Raw genomic sequence first — 19,913 nt, 5'->3', positions numbered from 1 at the left:
GGACTTCCTAGCTTCTCGCGAGAGTGGCGGAGCTGCGGGGACCGAGAGCTGCGGGCGGGCTGGAGGTACCCCACCGCGGGGTGGTGCTCTGACTGCTGGAACCGTTGAAGAGCTGCCCCCGGGGAGTCAGCGAGGCGCCACTGGTAAGCGGCAGCGGCTGGCTGGCTGGCGTACCGGCAGCTGGGCTGGCGAGTGTGCGGGCGTCGGACGCTGGAGGCCCGGCCCTGGGTGGCTGTCCCCGCCCGGCTAGCGTCTCAGAGCCAGCCCCTTCCCTCCCGGGCGCCGGGTCCCCGCCCACAGGCCAACCTGCAGGGCCCCGTGCTCGAAATAACGCCCAGCTCGTTGGCTTTTTTTTTCTTTTTCTGGCGCTTGGTAAGTGGCGCAGTGAATGTTGAATTGAATCAAGCACTGCCTTTTCCGACCTACCCCTCCCCGCTTGCTTCCCTGCCCTCCCTGTGTGATCTGACTGCAAGCTCTTTCCCTTAAGAGTTGGAGCCTGTTTGTCCAACCTTGTGATAATTTCCTTGTGGTAAGTAAATCTTGGTGATGGTGATCATGTCTTTTTAAATCGTGATAGTAACCTTTAATAGCGTAGCCATCGATTTTGCAGTAAACAAATTCACCTATTTAGAAAGAGGGAGGAAAATTGTGAGGTGAATGGTCAGGTGAATATTAGATGAAACTTTCAAAGAACTGTAAATGTGGCAAACTAAGATGTGAATGAGTACTAATAAATAAAAGGAAATAGTTTAGGGAAAATCTACATCTAAATATGTGGAAATATTTAGATGATATGTTGATTTGGAATAATGAATCAGAAATTCTTTAATGGAAAAGATCAGTTATTGAAACTTGGAAGAATACTGAAAGGCACTTGATTTTTTTTAATGACCTATTTTGTTAGGGTATTAAAAGCTATCCTTTGGATCCAAATAATTCCAATAAGTGAAACACAGTGTTTCTATGTATTTGTCATTACATCAGAAGGGAATGGAGTATCAATCACTATCCCTATTTTACTGTACTGGGGACAAACGACTGTACATGTTTCACTATGATAAATTCTAAAATACTATAAATTTTAAAGATTTAAAGTTTAGTATTTTAAGTTAGCATGTAAGTGCCAATCTAACTTTTAGGATATGAAATGAAAATAAGCATCTGGTATGGGGTAAAGTGAACAGAGATTACTTTTGAGGAAATTAATTTGCCCTTTAAAGAAAAATAATTTTTTTCCAGCCTGTTTGTGTGCCCCTGCATTATTGTGGTTATAGATACACGGATGTATACACCCTGAAGAACCAGACTATATGGGTTCAAATTCCAGCCCTGCCTCTTACTACCTTTGTTATCTCAAGCAATTCCTTAATCTTGCTAAACCTAGGTTTCCTGTAAAACGGGATTAGTAACAGTACCCATGCCCTATAGGGTTGTTTAGATGAGATAATGCATCAGTTCCTGAAACACAGTAAGCATTCCATAATTGTAAGCTATTACATTCCATGTCTAAACCACCAATAATATTTTCTCTTTCTGTGACTTAATATTACATAGGTCCCTTAGACATCTTCTCAAGATTATGCTAAGAGAAATGACTGCTCCCTCTTCCTGAGCTATGGCAGTCAGACCTGGCAGTGGTAACTACTCTACAGAACTCCCAAACCTGGCAAGGATGGTGCAGATTGTGGCAGATTATGGCTTTGTCTCCACCCAGCACTGATGATATTATGAAGTGAGTATGACACCAATTTCCTAGGTTAAACAGAACTTCTGATTTTTTATTGGTGCTAGTAAATAAAGAGCACTGATGAATATGTTTTTATTATTTAAGAATGGTTATTGTGTTTCTTTTTAATGTACTCTCTCTGATTTTAGTATTCAGGTAATTATCGTGAGTGATAAATAATTACTGAGATTTTGCTACGGTAAAGACATTTTGCGGCCGGGTGTGATGGCTCATGCCTGTAATACCAGCACTTTGGGAGGCCAAGGTGGGTGGATCATGAGGTCAGGAGATGGAGACCATCCTGGCTAACATGGTGAAACCCTGTCTCTACTAAAAATACAAAAAATTAGCTGGGTGTGGTGGCAGGCGCCTGTAGTCCCCGCTACTTGGGAGACTGAGGCAGGAGAATCGCTTGAACCCAGGAGGCGGAAGTTGCAGTGAGCCGAGATCACACCCCTGCACTCCAGCCTGAGTGACAGAGTGAAACTCCATCGCAAAAAAAAAAAAAAAAAGACATTTTGCTAGGAATTATGGATGTGAATAGGTAAAACATGGTCATGGAAAATGACCATAGTTTCTTAACTAAAAATCATTACAAAGTGATTTGACAGGCAAGTGTTTGAAGTCAGAACTGTTCCAGACAATCTAGACACCATGTTTGCCTTTTATCCACAGAGTTCTCCCACTTGACCTTTCCTTGCTAAACTTTTTATCCTTTATGAGTGACTCTGATGTACCTTTCTGTATCTAAATATCTTTGTTCACCACTTGCGCTCACCACTTATCTTAGTTTTCATTTTTGAACTTGGCTTCTTCTCTAAGTTAGCATCTTATTGACTATTACTAATTTTTCCCCTTTTATTTTATAAACTTGTCTGTCATTTACCTATGGTCATTCAGCCCTTTACTTTTAGGTTTTGAGTATTTCTTCCACCTGATAGCTTAGAATGCTCGTTCAGATACTGAATTTCAAAGTTCTTGTGTTCCCCTCCTTTATTCATCCCACAACCTAAACTTCTAAAAAGCTTCTCTTTGGTAAGGGCAGTTGTAGAGATATCCTTTACTTTGCATAAATAGTGATACATTGAAAAGATGTGGGTTCATTTGCTTTTTGCAAATCATATAATTTTTTATTGATACATAGTATTTTTATATATTTATGGGGTACATGGGATATTTTGTTACATACATAGAATGTGTAATGATCAAGTCAAGGTATTTAGGATAACCATCATCTAGAGCATTTATGACTTCTGTGTTGGTAGTATTTCAAGTCTTCCCTTCTAGCTATTTTGAAATAATACAATATGATGTTGTTAACCATAGTCACTCTACTATCAAACATTAGAACTTACTCCTTTTATCCAACTTTATATTTGTACCCATTGACTATCTTCTTTTTGTCCCCACCCCCCACCACACACATACCCTTCGCAGCCTCTGGTAACTATTGTTCTACTGTCTACCTGCATGAGAACAACTTGTTCAGGTGATCTGCCTGCCTCGGCCTCCCAGTGTGCTGATTACAGGCGTGAGCCACCGTGCCTGGCCGAGGATCCCTGCTTCTTTTTTTTTTTATTTTTCTATCCAGCCCAAAATGTCATGAGGACTTCTACTTCTAAGGGATATATTACTTAAAGGTCCACTGTTTTAAGTCTTTGATGTAAGGAATTCCTTTCATAACAAAAATAATAAACTCTTGATTTAGTGCCTTTATGCATTTTTATTTTCCCCACATCAAGTTTTATTTAAAGTTGCCACATTTAGTACATGAACATCCAAAACATTCTGTTGGTTGACTTCTGCCGGATTAGCATCAAAAACTTTCAATTCTCCAAGCCAATATTTAAAAGAATATAGAGGCCAGATGTAGTGGCTCAAGCCTATAATCCCAGGACTTTGAGAGGCTGAGTCAGGAGGATGCTTGAGACCACCCTGGGCAACAAAGCAAGGCCCCATCTCTACAAAAAATTTTAAAAATTAGCCTTGTGTGCATTGGTGCATGCCTGTAATCCCAGCTACTTGGGAGGCTGAGGCAGGAGGATTGCTTGAACCCAGGAGGTTGAGGCTTGCAGTGAGCGGTGATCATGTCACTGCATTCAGGCTTGGGTGACAGACTCTGTCTCTAAATAAATAAATAAATAAAAGGATATTAAAACACATAAAGAGAGTACTATCTTGAAACCCTCTCTGAGAAACCTCTCTTACATCTAAGCTTACAGTCTAGATCTCACTGCTTCTAGAAAGATCATTCCTGCTTTTAGTTGCTCTAGAATATCTGGCCTCACCATGAATAATCCCCAATTTGTGGAACACTTGGAATTCAAACCTTGCACACTGTCTGAAATACATAGAATGCTTAAGAAAAGCAGATACATTTTATTCATGTTTTTAAGTACATGAGGCCTCATTCCATTTCCCAGGCTGGAGTGCATGGTGGTACCATCATAATTCACTGCAGCCTCAAACTTCTAGGCTGAAGCTGTCCTCCTGCCTCAGCCTCCTGAGTGACTGTGACTACAGGTGTGCCACCACTGTGTGGGACTAGTTGTTTTTAAATTTTTTGCTGCCCAGGCTGGTCCTGAACTCCAAGCCTCAAGTGATCCTCCCTCCCCAGCCTCCCAAAGTGCTGGAATTACAGGCATCGGTACCACATCCAGTTAACAGCTATATTTTATTTTATTTATTTATTTATTTTGGAGACAGAGTCTCACTCTTGTCTCCCAGGCTGGAATGCAGTGGCTCAATCTCGGCTCATTGCAACCTCCGCCTCCCAGGTTCAAGCAGTTCTCCTGCCTCAGCCTCCCGAGTAACTCAGATTACAGGCGCCTGCCATCATGCCAGGCTAATTTTTCTATTTTTAGTAGAGATGGGGTTTCACCATGTTGGCCAGACTGGTCTCAAACTCCTGACCTAAGGTGATCCTCCCAAAGTGCTTGGCCTCCCAAAGTGCTGGGATTACAGGCGTGAGCCACTGCACCCGGCCAACAGCTATACTTTATTATTATTTTTAATAGAGATGAGGTCTCAGTATGTTGAACTCTTGGTCTTGAACTCCTGGTCTCTCATGATCCTCCTGCCTTGGCCTCCCAAAGTGCTGTGATTATAGGTGTGCTCCACCATGCCCAGGCTTATTTTTTTATTATTGATAAAACTAGGAGTTGGAAAACTGTGGTACACGGGCCAAATGTAGCCCACTACCTGTTATTTTAAATACTTTTATTGGAACACAGGCACGCCCGTTAGATTATGTATTGTCTGTTGTTGCGTATTATATATTAGGGTTCTCCAGAAAAACAGAACCATAGTATAAAATACATTATCTGTCTGTGAAGATATTTATTTTAAGGAATTAGCTCACGTAATTGTGGAGGCTGACAAGTTTGAAATTTGTAGGGCAGGTTCACAGGCTGGAAACTAAGACCAGAGTTGATGCTGCATTCTTAAGGCAGGATTTCTTTTCTAGGAAATTTCCGTTTTTGCTCTTAAGGCTGATTGGACGAGGCCCATCAACATTATCAAGAGTAATTTCTTTAAAGTCTACAGATTATAGCTATTAACCACTTCTACAAAATACCTCCACAGCAGCCCAGATTAATGCTACTTAAGTAACTGGGTACTCTAGCTTTGCCAAGCTGTCATATAAAATTAACCATCACAGTTTAACTGCTTTCACCCTACAATGACAATAGTTTAGTAGCTGTGACAGAGATGGTATGACTTAGAAATCCTAAAATATTTAGTACAGAAAGTTTGCTGACCTCTGGAGTAAACCATAAAACCAAATTGAACTAACCTCTGTTCCTGTGATAGAGTTCAGCCAAATGTGCACGTGCGTGTGCACTCGCACACACACACACAGACAGACACACACGAACTTCAGAATTATAATAATCAAGGACCATGCTTGGCCTCCATGACCACTTCAGATTACATTTTTTTGAGATTGGAAGCAGAAGGGGATACTGATATAAATTCCTTGAGCATTCCTTCTGCCAAGTTAGGCAGCATCCTGTTTTATCTTAAATTTTTTTTTCATGTCCACATATGTGTACAATTTTATAAAAAGCTATGTATGTGATTGTATCATACCTACTATTTTAGTGTAGTCCTTCTCTTTTCCGTTTTTCACCTTTTCCTTGCCTTTTTCTTTTCCTTTTTAATTTGGCTCTTCTGCCTCTGTCTACTACTGCACAAACATCCTTTGCAGCTCATGTTGACCAACTACTGTGTATCTTCCCACCTTATTTTCTGCATGGTCACACAATCATAAAAGAGTGTGTGTGTGTGTGTCTTACATATGTTTATAGAAATACTGGTATTGATGGAGTTTTTTTTTGCCATTTAATTTATAAAATGAAATCAAATTTAAGCATGCATCTTCATCTAACTTTTTTCATTCTATAGTACCTTTTCTCTGAATCCCTATTGATATTTAGTTGTTTAGCCTTTGCTTTTGATTTGTAATAGATATTATCACTATGCTGCTTTCACAGTGTTTTTTTCATTTCTATTGATTTTACATGTATTTTTTGCCATGGATAGGTTTATATGGTAAAATGTGTCAATGATTTGTTTAATAAGTTCTAGGTTTCCAATTTGTCTTAAAAAATCTTACTTATCCCTTGATATTATCATGCAGTATCCTACATTTTCCAGATTGTGCTTAATTATTCTCAATTGATCTCTTACATCTTAAAAAATATCATTTTTGTATATGGAGTAAGGTAATAGGATCTAATTTTATTTTATTCTCAATAGATAGCCAGGTGTGCCAGTAGCATTCCTAAATAATCCATTCTTTTCTCTGTAGTTAGAAAGACCACCTTTGTCATATATTGAATTTTTAAATTTATGCTGAATATATTTCTGGGTTTTCTATTCTGAAAACTAAACTATTCAGAACTATAAATGTTAAACTATTCAGAAAACGAAATACTGTTTATGTATCTTTTGAATCTTTCTCATTTATTAATACTGTTCTGTTTTTCTGTCACCTACTTGTTCATTTATAAGAAGTGGTAACTAGGCTGGACGTGGTAGCTCACACCTATAATCCCAGCACTTTGGGAGGCTAAGGTGAGCAGACCACTTGAGTCTGGAGTTTAAGACCAGCCTGGGCCACACAGTGAGACCCCATCTCTACAAAAAAATACAAAAATTAGCCAGACTTGAGGCGCACACCTGTAGTCAAAGCTACTTAGGGGGCTTAGGCGGGAGAATTGCTTGAGCTGAGGAGGCAAAGGTTTCTGTGAGCTGAGATTGTGCCACTGCACCCCAGCCTGGCATCCTGGGCGACAGAGCAAGACCTTGTCTCCAAAAAAAACAACAAAACAAAAAAGGCCGGATGAGACTGGGAGCGATGGCTCACGCCTGTAATCCTAGCACTTTGGGAGGCCAAGGCGGGTGGATCACGAGGACAGGAGATCGAGACCATCCTGGCTGACATGGTGAAACCCCATCTCTATTAAAAATACAAAAAATTAACTGGGTGTGGTGGCAGGCGCCTGTAGTCCCAGCTACTTGGGAGGCTGAGGCAGGAGAATGGCAAGAACCCAGGAGGCGGAGCATGCAGTGAACCGAGAGTGCACCACTGCACTCCAGCCTGGGCGATAGAGCAAGATCCGTCTCAAAAAATAAATAAATAAATAAAAAAGTAAAGGCCGGACACGGTGGCTCACGCCTGTAATCCCAGCACTTGGGGAAGCTGAGGTGGGTGGATCACCTGAATTCAGGAGTTTGAGACCAGCCTGGCCAACATAGTGAAACCCATCTCTACTAAAAATCCAAAATTAGCTGGGCGTGGTGGTGCACACCTGTAATCTCAGCTACTCGGGAGGCCGAGACAGGAGAATCACTTGAACCTGGGAGGTGGAGGTTGCAGTGAGCCGAGATCGTGCCTTTGCACTCCAGCCTGGGCAACAAGAGCGAAACTCCATCTCAAAAATAAAGAAAAAAAAGAGAGAGCAAGTGAGAGAGGGAGGGAGGAAGGGAGGGAGGAAGGGAGGAAGGGAGGAAGGAAGGAAATGGTAACTGTGTCCTCCAGAATCACCCAATACACCTAACTGATTTTGCATTATACAGTGCATGTTATACTACCAGCATGCCTAGGAATGATGTTAACTTATTTTTCCCACTATTCCTGTTTCACTTTCTTAGCAGTTGGATAAAGCCATTGAGTACATATACTCCAGTTATTTAGAAACACCTCATCTGTACTTTTGCATATTATAATAATAATTTAAAAACTATATACATACAGCATATGTACTACTTAACTAGTTTCTCAAATAACCCTATTTTTTATCCCAGAGTCCATTCTAAGTTTCTCACCCTGGAGCTTCAATGCTCTTGACAGCAAGCATGCCATTTATACCAAGGACAGTATAGAAGAAATCCTGCATATTTTTTTATTACATCATCATAAAATGGTATGGGAATGGTAACACACTTAAAATATTTATCTTATATTTATGTTTGTAAGTCTTAACTTTAGCATGGCACATAAGCATGTTGGTGGTAATGGTTGATTGTTGTCTTTGAAGCTGAGACCTCTGCACTTTTCAAATTTTTCTTTTTTTTTTGAGACAGGGTCTTGTTCTGTTGCCCAGGCTGGAGTACAGTGGTACGATCACTACTCACGCTAGCCTGGACCTCCTGGGCGCAAGAGATCCTATCACCTCAGCCTTCCAAGTAGCTGGGACTACTGACTGACTTTTGTATTTTCTTTAGTGACAGGGTTTCGCTGTGTTGCCAAGGCTGGTCTTGACCTCCAGGGAGGTCAAGCAATCTGCTCACCTCAGCCTTCCAAAGTGCTGGGATTACAGGCGCAAGCCACCACACCTGGCCCAAAATTGAATTTTAATTCTGTTTTTAGAGGCTGTGTAACTCAGCGCTTTTTTTGTTTGTTTGCATAGGATTAATTTTGCCTACATTTGTGGGAAAGCTTTTTCTTTTGCAGGGGCGGGGGGCGGATGTGATTATTTCATTGTTTTAAAGTCCATTTATTAAGGTATTTTTTAAACTTATGTTTATCACAAATAGTTACTTAAATGGAAAGTTTTGGCTGGGCGCAGCCGCTCACACCTATAATCCCAGCACTTTGGGAGGCTGAGGCGGACAGATTACTTGAGGTCAGGAGTTCAAGACCAACCTGGCCAACATGGTGAAATCCTATCTCTACTAAAACAAAATACAAAAATTAGATGGGTATGGTGGCAGAAGCCTATAATCCAAGCTACTTGGAAATCTGAGGCAGGGAGAATTGCTTGAACGCAGGAGGCAGAGGTTGTAGTAAGTAAAGATTGCGCCACTGCACTCCAGCCTGGGCTACAGAACGAGACTCCATCTCAAAAAAAAACCCTCCAGCCTGGGCTACAGAGCGAGACTCCATCTCAAAAAAAGAAAGTTTTTTTTTTTTTTTTTTTGAGATGGAGTCTCGCTCTGTAGCCCAGGCTGGAGTGCAGTGGCGCAATCTCGGCTCACTGCAAGCTCCGCCTCCCGGGTTCATGCCATTCTCCTGCCTCAGCCTCCCTCTTGAGTAGCTGGGACTACAGGCGCCTGCCACCACACCTAGCTAATTGTTTGTGTTTTTAGTAGAGATGAGGTTTCACTGTGTTAGCCAGGATGGTCTCGATCTCCTGACCTCGTGATCTGCCCACCTCGACCTCCCAAAGTTCTGGGATTACAGGTGTGAGCCACCGCACCCGGCCAAAAGAAAGAAAGTTTTAAACATGTTTTTGCATATTGGGGTCCTAAGATAGGAATGAAAATGTGAAAAATCATTTTAATGAATATATGATTTCCTTGTAAGCCCTGGAACAGTCTTATAAGCATAATGATATGACTGTTTTGCATTAGGCTTCACTTTCTTGTGTTAATAACCAAATACTTTCCGGATCCATCTATTTCGTTATTACCGATAATAATACAAATTGAAGAACTATTAAAATAAAAATTTTTTTGTAAAGTTTTATGTCAAGACTTTAATGGGATGTATTAATAAGTCATTAATTAAATGGTAGCATTAAAAATTGGGCAGATGAAAATCTGTCTTTTCAAAGTCTGGGTAAAGAGTTTTTAAGTTAAATTTTAATAATTCTTGATAATATCCAGAAATGAAAATAGCTAGTGTTTACTCTTGTCTGTGCTTAGAAGAAAGCTACATAGACATAATTAGCATTAATTCTGATTGAAAGAAAAATGTATGGAAAGAACTAAAAATATGATAACACTTTGCTTTTTAATCAGCCAAAATGGGAGGAAAACAACTCTTACACATTGAATAGAAGCTTTTACATCTTGCTTAGAAGTTTTTGGATTTTGCTAGCAGAACCAACAAAATTAGCACAGATACGTAGTGAAAAAAATCTACAAAAACTAAGGTAGATGTGGATATAAAATATAAAATGGCTGGGCACAGTGGTTCATGTCTGTAATTCCAGCACTTTGGGAGGCTGAGGCAGGCAATCACCTGAGGTCAGGAGTTCAAGACCAGCCTGGCCAACATGGTGAAACTCTTTCTCTACTAAAAATACAAAAATTAGCTGGGCATGGTGGTGTGCGCCTGTAGTCCTTCCTACTCAGGAGGTTAAGGCAGGAGAATTACTGGAACTTGGGAGGTGGAGGTTGCAGTGAGCCAAGATCACGCCACTGCACTCCATCCTAGGCGACAGAGCAAGACTCTGTTTCAAAAAATATATACATATAAAATACATAATGTATTATAAAATATATTGTGTTATAAAAATATACAATATACAACATTAAAATATATTATAAAATGTATATTATGTATTATATATACATAAATAAGACTAAAATATGAAGTCAAATTTTAAAACTACAAATACGACTATTAAAAAATACATCATACATTTTTAATTAGTTGTAACAGAACATTTCTCTCTTCCCTGAATTTTTTAAAGTTTGAATTTAGCATCCATCAATCCATAGAGATGAGTAAGTTTCCTCTATTTAAAAAAAAGAAATGATATAGATCCTCAATGTTTAAGAATGAGACTATATACTCCTATTAAAAATCAAGAAATAATTAGAGTAGCCTTCATTATTATTTACAGAAATTAATGAGAAGAGGAAAAATAAAAAAAGAACAGATTCTGTTTGTGTCTATAACACTTTGTTTTAAAATTCTTGCTTGAAATCGTATGTATAAATTGTATTTTACAATAAATGTGTCTTTTTAGTGACATTGATGTTTCATTTATAGAATATATTAAAACTTTTTTTATTGCCATTGATTAGAAATAAATTTTATTCTGTAGTTTTTATGGGAGACCAAGCATTCTTCTATTTAGTACAGTAAAATTAAGTTTTGTAATATTTTTCTTTAATGAAGAATGTGTTTGCCAATTAAATTTGCTCTAATGTTAAGCATGATTAAATCACATATTTAATCTATGTAACAACTAGGAATTTAATATAAATTTTACTTGAATATCTTTCTCTCATAAAAACGAGATATCACTTTATGAAATTGAGAAATTATTTGTCTTGCCCATTAGTGTAAAAAGATTCTGCTAAATGGAACTTAAGTTAGATAGAATTCATCTGTGTGTTCCACATCCTTGGATTCAACCAGCCACCTATCAATAAATATTCGAGGAAAAAAACAAGAAGAAACGACAATATAGGGCAGGACATGGTGGCTCATGCCTGTAATCCCAACACTTTGGGTGGGCGGATCACGAGGTCAGGAGTTCGAGACCAGTCTGGCCAATATGGTGAAACCCCCTCTCTACAAAAAAATATGAAAGTCAGCCGGGCATGGTGGCGTATGCCTGTAGTCCCAGCTACTTGAGAGGCTGAGGCAGAGGAATCACTGGAACCCTGGAGGCGGAGGTTGCAGTGAGCTCAGATCACGCCACTGCACTCCTGCCTGGGCCATCGGGGCAAAACTGTATCTCAAAAACAAACAAAAAACAGTAATAAAAAAATACAAATTAAGGAACAGTATAACAATTTTTACGTAGCATTTACATTGTATTAGATATTATAAGTAATCTAGAGATGATTTAAAGTATACAGGAGGATTACGTAGGTTGTATGAAATAGTACACCATTTTATATAGGGGACTTGAGCATTCATAGATTTTGATATCCACTGGAGGTCGTGGAACTACTTCCCCCCTATAATAAGGAACAACTGAAATTGTTTTGTAAATTCTAAGTCTGCTATTAGTGAAGTTCTGTGGTCTGAATGTCCTCCATAATTCTTAAATAGTATTATAATACTACCAATGCGATAGTTAAGAGCTGGAGCACTTGTGAGGTGATTGAGTCATAAGGGCAGAGCCTTCATGGATGGGATTAGGGCCCTTGAAAAAGGGCTTGAGGGGAGTGGGTTCACTGTCTTTTCTGTCATGTTAGGAGACAACATTCCTCCTCTCTAGAGGAAGCAGCAATAAAATGCTGTCTTGAAAGCAGAGAGTAGCTCTCACCAGATACCAGTCCAACTGGCACCTTGATGTTGGACTTCCCAGACTCCAGAACGTTGCAGATAAGCAGCATAGATAAAATTCTAGGAGTTGTGAGTTGATAAAATTCATTGTAATTAAGAGTGAATAAAATATATTGTAGGTTTTGTGGATATGGCTTTACAACTGGGCCCAGAAAAGGATGGGATTCAGATGGGTAGAAAGAAGTAAGAAGCAACATTAGGAGTGACTGATTAATCAAAGTGCTGAGGCAAAATATTAAACAGCATTTTTCCACTGATTTATTGTAAGCTCTGTGAAGAATAAACTTTGAAAATTCATTTTGTTTCTAACCCCAGCTCTTTTTTTTTCCTCTAAGAGACAGGGTCTTGCTCTGTCACCTAGGCTGGAGTCCAGTGGTGTGATCATAGTTCACTGCAACCTCAAACTCCTGGACTCGAGTGATCCTCCTAACTCAGCTTCCCAAGTACCTAGGACTACAGGCGTGCACCACCACACTCAGCTCATTTTTTAGAAAAAGATGGGTCTCACTGTGTTGCCCAGGCTTGTCTCAAACTCCTGGCCTAAAGCAGTCCTCTCATCTTGGCCTCCCCAAGTGTTGGGATTATAAGTTTGAGCCACTGTGCCTGACCCTGGAGCTTTTAAATAAGTGTTGATGTGCTTGGACCAACCTAAATATTGATTTTCTATACAATCCAAAAACTTCCAAGGAAAGTATATCACAATTTTACAAGGGAGGTTGAGACTGTCCTCAGTTGTATGTTCTCAGCCCCACTGAGGATACTGGGTATGTCTGCTACTACCCTATATTCCTTGCTCTGTTACCACATGCTACTTCTGATATCCAGGATTACCAGAAGACAGTTCTTGCAAGCTATAGGCACTCAATAAATGTTGAAGTAATGAGCAGACACGTTGCTGTAGTTTTTTGTGTTTTAAATTGCTTAAAGAAGTGAAGTAGTAATTATCTGGCACTAATATGTTTTGGACAGATAGAGTAAATATTGTTTTGTTGCTAAAAAAATCTTCAGTTCAAGTTACTATTCAATTATGTAAGAAATATTTATAACTATTAGAAATTTAAAAATTACTATTGCTTTGGTTAAAATTATAAAATGAATAGTCAGATTTTTTACTCCTAAGAAGCATTGAGAAAAAAGCTTTGATTTAGGGGATTATTAAAGTCATCTCACTATTTTATAAAAATATGATGAGAAGGGCTAAACATTCTTAATACATGAAGTAGCAGTACATATTAAAATATTTTTGTATTGAGAAAAACTAGGCAGTTTGCAATACTATATAATATATAGTACTTACTAGAAAGGGCTAAATATTCTCTTCTTTTTTTTTTTTTTTTTTTTTGTGGGAAGGTGGGGGACAGGGTCTCGCTCTGTTGCCCAGGCTAGAGTGCAATGGTGCAGTCACAGCTCACTGCAGCCTCAAACTCCTGGGCTCAAGTCATCTGAGTAACTGGGACCATAGGTGCATGCTACCATGCCCAGCTAATTTTTTATTTTTTTTGTAGAGATGGGGTCTTGCCATATTGCCCCGACTGGTCTCAAACTCATGGACTCAAGCAATCCTCCCCCCTCAGCATCCCAAAGTGTTAGGATTACAGGCATGAGCCACTATGCTTGGCCTAGTAAAATATTTTTATACTAAGTAGAGAGAGATTTGTGGAAAACTCTTAAACTTATACGGTACTGCAACGAAACTTCTAGCATTGGTGATTAGCATGCTAATATGTACTGGGCAAATTTATAATTGTTAGTAATTTGCAATGGAGTCTTTTCATTCTGATACTCAAAGTATTTTACAAACACTAAACCTTTCAAAATCTCTCTAATAATAGGTATTGTTAAATTAATTACATATTTCATATGAAAAAACAAAAGCTGAGGGAGGCAAAGTTACTTACCTAAGATCACATAGTATTTAACTGATGGAACCTGAGTAGTTCCAAATTTCCATTACTCAACTTTAACCCCCATATAAAATAAAATCAGTGTAATGCTAAGAAATGCTATTGTACCTCCAAGAATAAACTTGACAATAAAAATATTGTCATGACAGTTTAAAGAGATGTCTTTATTAAAATGAGTATTCCAAGGTAAAATCCTCTAAGTATAAACATATGTAAGATATTTATATTTAAGAAGTTAGTGATTTCATTCAATGTTTGTTTTTAATATCATGATCATTAAGTTACATAGATTCTCTTCTGGTAAGCAAAGTGCAAAAAAAGCCAAAATTGCTATAGACCGTGATTCAAATACTCTTTTCATATAGCCAGGGTGATAAACTACTTATTTATTGAATTTGACTGTTTAAATATAAAAATGATTGTCCTAGTGGAGAGAGCCCCTAAACAAAAGCAAGTAGCTCGTTTTGCATAAAAGACTTTTACATTATTTTGTATTTTAGTGAACAGTGTTTTTTTCTGTGTAATTTCTGATATCACATGATTTATGAATTGTTTGTTATGGTAGGAGTATAGTATCTTTTGGAAGAATTTATCTTAGTATATATTAACCAATGAGTCCATTAAGATTAGCCAATTTCAATATTATCCTTAAGCAGGTATTACCATTGCAATACTAGAATAGACATATCCCAGACCATTAAAAACCTGATAATTCTTTATCCAGAAAAAACAAGCAGACAAAATATTTACAAAACTATTAAAAGATTGACTGGGGAACTAAAGTAATGGCAAATGCGTTACTCGGAAAATCCTCACACATCTTCCGAAAAACTATAAAGATGAACACATGAAACTACACATAACCAGGCTGGACACAGTGACTCACACCTGTAATCCCAGCACTTTGGGAGGCCGAGGTGAGTGGATCGCCTGAGGTCAGGAGTTCAAGACCAGCCTGACCAATATGGTGAAATCCTGTCTCTACAAAAATACAACAATTAGCCAAGCGTGGTGGCATGCGCCTGTAGTCACAGCTACTTGGGAGACTGAGGCAGGAGAATCACTTGAACCTGGGAGGCAGAGGTTGCAGTGAGCCGAGATGGCGCCACTGCACTCCAGCCTGGGTGACAGAGCAAGACTCCGTCTCAAAAAAAAAAAAACTACACATAACCATATGTTAATATTAGAAGGCAGAGAATGTTCCAACTTCAAATTATGTGTAAGTAGAAAAATACATACTAAATCCTAGCCAGCCATTATTCATGCCTTTGTGCAAGCTGTAGTGGAAAGCAAGGGTGATCTGGGAAAAACTGCAGAGGAGAAGAAAGAAGCTAGTGACAGGCTTAAGATATTCATCTAAAGACATTTCCAGAAGAATTTCCTCCTAAGAAATACTGATAGATCAGAGGAGACTACAGGGAAGGGACTTACAAGTGTATATGGGCTCAAAAAGGTAGTTTTGGAAAGGCACTCATTAGGGGAGAAGAGGGTAAAAAAGGAAGGGTTAAACTGAAAACTAAACAGTTAAGAAAAATAGAAGGGGCCGGGCGCGGTGGCTCAAGCCTGTAATCCCAGCACTTTGGGAGGCCGAGACGGGTGGATCACGAGGTCAGGAGATCGAGACCATCCTGGCTAACACGGTGAAACCCCGTCTCTACTAAAAAATACACACACACACACACACAAAAACTAGCCGGGCGATGTGGCGGGCGCCTGTAGTCCCAGCTACTCAGGAGGCTGAGGCAGGAGAATGGCGTAAACCTGGGAGGCGGAGTTTGCAGTGAGCTGAGATCCGGCCACTGCACTCCAGCCTGGGCGACAGAGCGAGACTCTGTCTCAAAAAAAAAAAAAAAAAAGAAAGAAAAAGAAAAATAGAAGGGGAAAATTTAGGATCCTGCAAGACAGAAAAATATTTTTTAATTGGAGGACAAATCTCACACTGCCTTGCCCCCAAATCCAACTAATAAAGAAACCATACTTTACTAAAAGCAGAAGTCATTTTTGAACTAGGAATCTTGTAAACTATTTCAAACAGCCAGTCCTGTTCACAGAAAAGAAGTGACAGGATCTTTAACTATATAAATAATTTTGAAAGAAAATAGAAAATGAAGGTAAAATAATAGGAAATGATGTTCATTTACTGAAAATACCTATAACCCCCTCCTAAGAAACACAGGCATAAAAATAGATATATAGGCTAGGTGTAGTGGCTCACACTTGTAATCCCAGCACTTTGGGAGGCCGAGGCTGGGTGATCGCTTGAGGTCAAGAGTTCAAGACCAGTCTGACCAACATGATGAAACGCTGTCTCTACTAAAACAAACAAAAACAAAAAAACTCAGCCAGGCATGGTGGCATGTGTGTCTGTATTCCTAGCTACTCAGGAGGCTGTGACAGGAGAATCACTTAAACCCAGGAGGCAGAGGTTGCAATGAGCCAAGATCACGCCACTGCATTCCACCCTGGGCAACAGAGTGAGACTCTGTCTCAAATAAAATTTAAAAAAAAATAGATATATAGATCAATGGAATAGAACTGAGACTTTATAACTAGACCCTTATATTTATGGTCAATTCATTTTCTTCAAGAATGCCAAGATAATTCAATGGGGGAAGAAAAACCTCTCTAACAAATGATGCTGGGATAAATGGAAATTGACATGCAGAGAATGAAGTTGGACCGCTACCTCACACCATGCACAAAAATTCATTTAAAATGGATTAAAGATCTAGCTTTAAGTACTAAAACTGTACAACTCGTAGAAAAAATTGTTATGTGAATATTACATGTAAGTATTCTTGACCTACTAGTGGTTTTTTTTTTTAAGATATGACACCTTCAAGTATAAGCAACCAAAGAAAGCTGGATAAATTGGACCTCATAAACTAAAACAAACAAAAACCTTTTGCTTCAAAAGATACCATCAAACAAGTGAAAAGACAACACACAGAATGTGAGAAAAAGGTTGTAAATCCTATATATGACAAGGCATCTGTATCCAGAATAAAGAACCTCTTAAAACTCAACAATAAAAACACAAATAATCTAATTGTAAAATAGGTTACAATTATTGTAAAATTGGCAAAGGATTTAAATAGGTATTTTTCTAAAGAAGATATAAAAATAGCCAATAAATGCATAAAAAATAGACAATAAATGTATGCTCAGCCTCCGCAGTCATTAGGGAAATGCAAATCAAAACCACAGGGGAAGTATTTCTTCACACACACTAGTATGGCTACAATAAAAAAGTTAGTAACAAATGTTGATGAGGATGTAGAAAATTGGTACCTTCATATATTGTTGGTAGGAATGTAAAATGGCACAGCTGTTTCAGAAAGCAGTTTAGCAGTCCTCAGAAGTTTAATTATAGTTACCATATGACTCAGCAATATCATTACTAAGTATATACTAAGGAGGACTGAAAACACATGTCACACAAAACCCTATACACAAATGTTCATTCATATCATAATAGCCAAAATGTGGAAACAACCCAAATGTGCAACAATGGATAAATGGATAAACAAAATGTGGTATATCCATCCAGTGGAATATTATTTAGCCTTAAAAAGGAATGAAGTTCTGCTGCATGGTGCAGCATGGATGAACCTTGAAAACATTATCATTAGATATGGGAGCCAAACATAGAGGGTCACATATTGTATTATTCCATTTATATCAATGTCCAGAATAGGCAAATCCATAGAGCTAGAAAACAGATAAGTGGTTCCCAGGTACTGGGAAAAGCAAGAGGTAGAAGTGACTGCTAAAGAGTATAGGGTTTCTTTTTGAAGTGATGAAAATATACTGCAACTAGATACTGGTGTTTGTTTTATGAGGTTGTGAATATACTAAAAGCCACTGGATTATATATTTTATGTATTTGTTTGCTAGGACTGTCATAACAAATAATACTACAGGCTGGTGGCTTGAGCAACAGAAACGTATTTTCTCACCGTATGGAGTCTAGAAGTCCACAGTCAAAATGTCTCAAGGGTTGTTTTCATTCTCAGACCTCTTTCTTGGCTTGTAGATGGCTAACTTCCCTGTGGCCTCACATGGTCACCCCTTGGTCTGTGTGTTGTCTGTGTCCTAACCTCCTTGTATAAGGACACCAGTCATATTGAATTAGGGCCACATACATGACATTTTGCCTTACTTGTCTATTTAAAGGTCCCGTCTCCAAATACAATCACATTCTGAGGTAGTGGAGGTGTTAGGACTTCTACACATGAATTTAGTTGGGGAGGGAGACACAACACTTTAAAACACATGGGTGAATTTTATGATATGTAAATTATGCCTCAATTTTGAAAAATATAAGAACCTACTTTTCTTTCCAAATAAATTTGAAAACTTAAATGAAAAAGTCACTTTCAGCCAGGCACAGTAGTACACACCTGTAAGTCCCAGTTACTCAAGAGGTTGAGGAAGGAGGATTGCTTGAGAACAGGAGTTTGAGGCTGTGCCTGTGAATAGTGACGGTACTCCAGCCTGGGCAACATTGTGAGACCCCATCTCTTAAAAAAAAAAAAAAAAAGATGGCCAGGTGCAATGATTCACACTTTGAGAAGTCGAGGTGCGAGGATCCCTTGAATCTAGGAGTTTTGAGACCAGCCTGGGCAACATAGTGAGACCCTGTCTCTACAAAAAATGAAAACTTAGGTATGGTGGCACATGTCTATGGTCCCAGCTACTTGGGAGACTCAGATGGGAGGATCGCTTGAGCCTAGGAGGTGGAGACTGCAGTGAGCCATGATCTCACTATTGCCCTTAGCCTGGGAGGCAGAGTGAGACCCTGTCTTAAAAAAAAAAAAGTTTATTTTTAAGGCAAATATATTTCATCAAAATTGGCCACATTTGAGAAAGTTCAATTTCTGTAGAAGAAATAGAAAAGAATGTCAAGGATCCACCTCATTAAAAAGCACCAGTCCCAGATGGTTTTGTAGAGATAATCTATGAAACACTCAAAGATAGTCTCAGTGCTCCATAAACTGGTGCAGAGCCTTGAATGTGGATAATACCAATTCCTAAAGACAGCACAAAAAGGAAAAAAAAATTATAAACCAATATCAATTGTATATATTCATACCAAGTACTAAATAAAATATTAGCAAACAAATTCCGATATCATATATTAGGAAAATAAGCTGGGCATGGTGGCTTACACCTATAAACCCAGTGCTTTTGGAGGTCAACACAGGAGGATCACTTGAAGCCAGGAGTTCAAGACCAGTGACACCCTGTGTCTATGAAAAAATTTAAAAATTAACCGGCATGGTGGCATGTACCTATAGTCCTAGCTACTTGGGAAGCTGAGAAAGGACGGTGGCTTGAGCCAAGGAGTTAAAGGCTGTGAGCTGTTGTACTCTGTAGTGCTACTGAGCTGTAGTACCATTGTACTACAACCTTGGTGACAGAATGAAACTCTGTCTCTAAAATAAAATAACACATTATGACCATATGGGATTTACAGTTGACCCTTGAGCAAAACAAGTTTGAACTGCACAGGTCCATTTATATGTAGTTTTTTGTTTTTTAATTTTTTATTTTAAAGAGACAGGTCTCACTATGTTGCCCAGACTGGTCTTGAACTCCTATCCTCAAGTGATCCTCCAGCCTCAGCCTCCTGAATGACTGCGATTGCAGGTGTGTGCTGCCATGCCCAGATTCTACAGACTTGTTTCAATAAATATATTGGAATATTTTCTGAAGATTTGTGACAATTTGAAAAAACTTGCAGATGAACCACATAGCCTAGAAATATTGAAAAAAATTAAGAAGCCAGGCATGGGGGCTC

At 38.8% G+C, this 19,913-nt stretch overlaps 1 protein-coding gene and 1 long non-coding RNA gene across 2 annotated transcripts in view; one reads left to right on the top strand and one right to left on the bottom strand.

Moving 5' to 3' along the window:
* The window catches only part of MARCH7 (membrane associated ring-CH-type finger 7), a 55,651-nt gene extending 55,408 nt beyond the window's left edge, over positions 1-243 (bottom strand). The window contains exon 1 of the mRNA XM_025405443.1: positions 5-243. The gene's annotated coding sequence lies outside the window, so the exon portion shown is untranslated. The remainder of the gene's footprint in view (positions 1-4) is intronic.
* LOC112636649 lies at positions 22-19,161 on the top strand. The gene is made up of 3 exons (XR_003122211.1): positions 22-143; positions 1,555-1,732; positions 16,938-19,161. It is a non-coding gene; the product is annotated as an uncharacterized LOC112636649 (long non-coding RNA).
* The last annotated feature ends 752 nt before the right edge of the window (positions 19,162-19,913 follow it).

Source organism: Theropithecus gelada, chromosome 12 (genome assembly GCF_003255815.1).
Source record: "Theropithecus gelada isolate Dixy chromosome 12, Tgel_1.0, whole genome shotgun sequence".
In the NCBI taxonomy this organism is placed as follows: Eukaryota; Metazoa; Chordata; class Mammalia; order Primates; family Cercopithecidae; genus Theropithecus; species Theropithecus gelada.
Note: the sequence above shows the minus strand (reverse complement) of the source record. Positions and strands in the feature narration are given on the sequence as shown.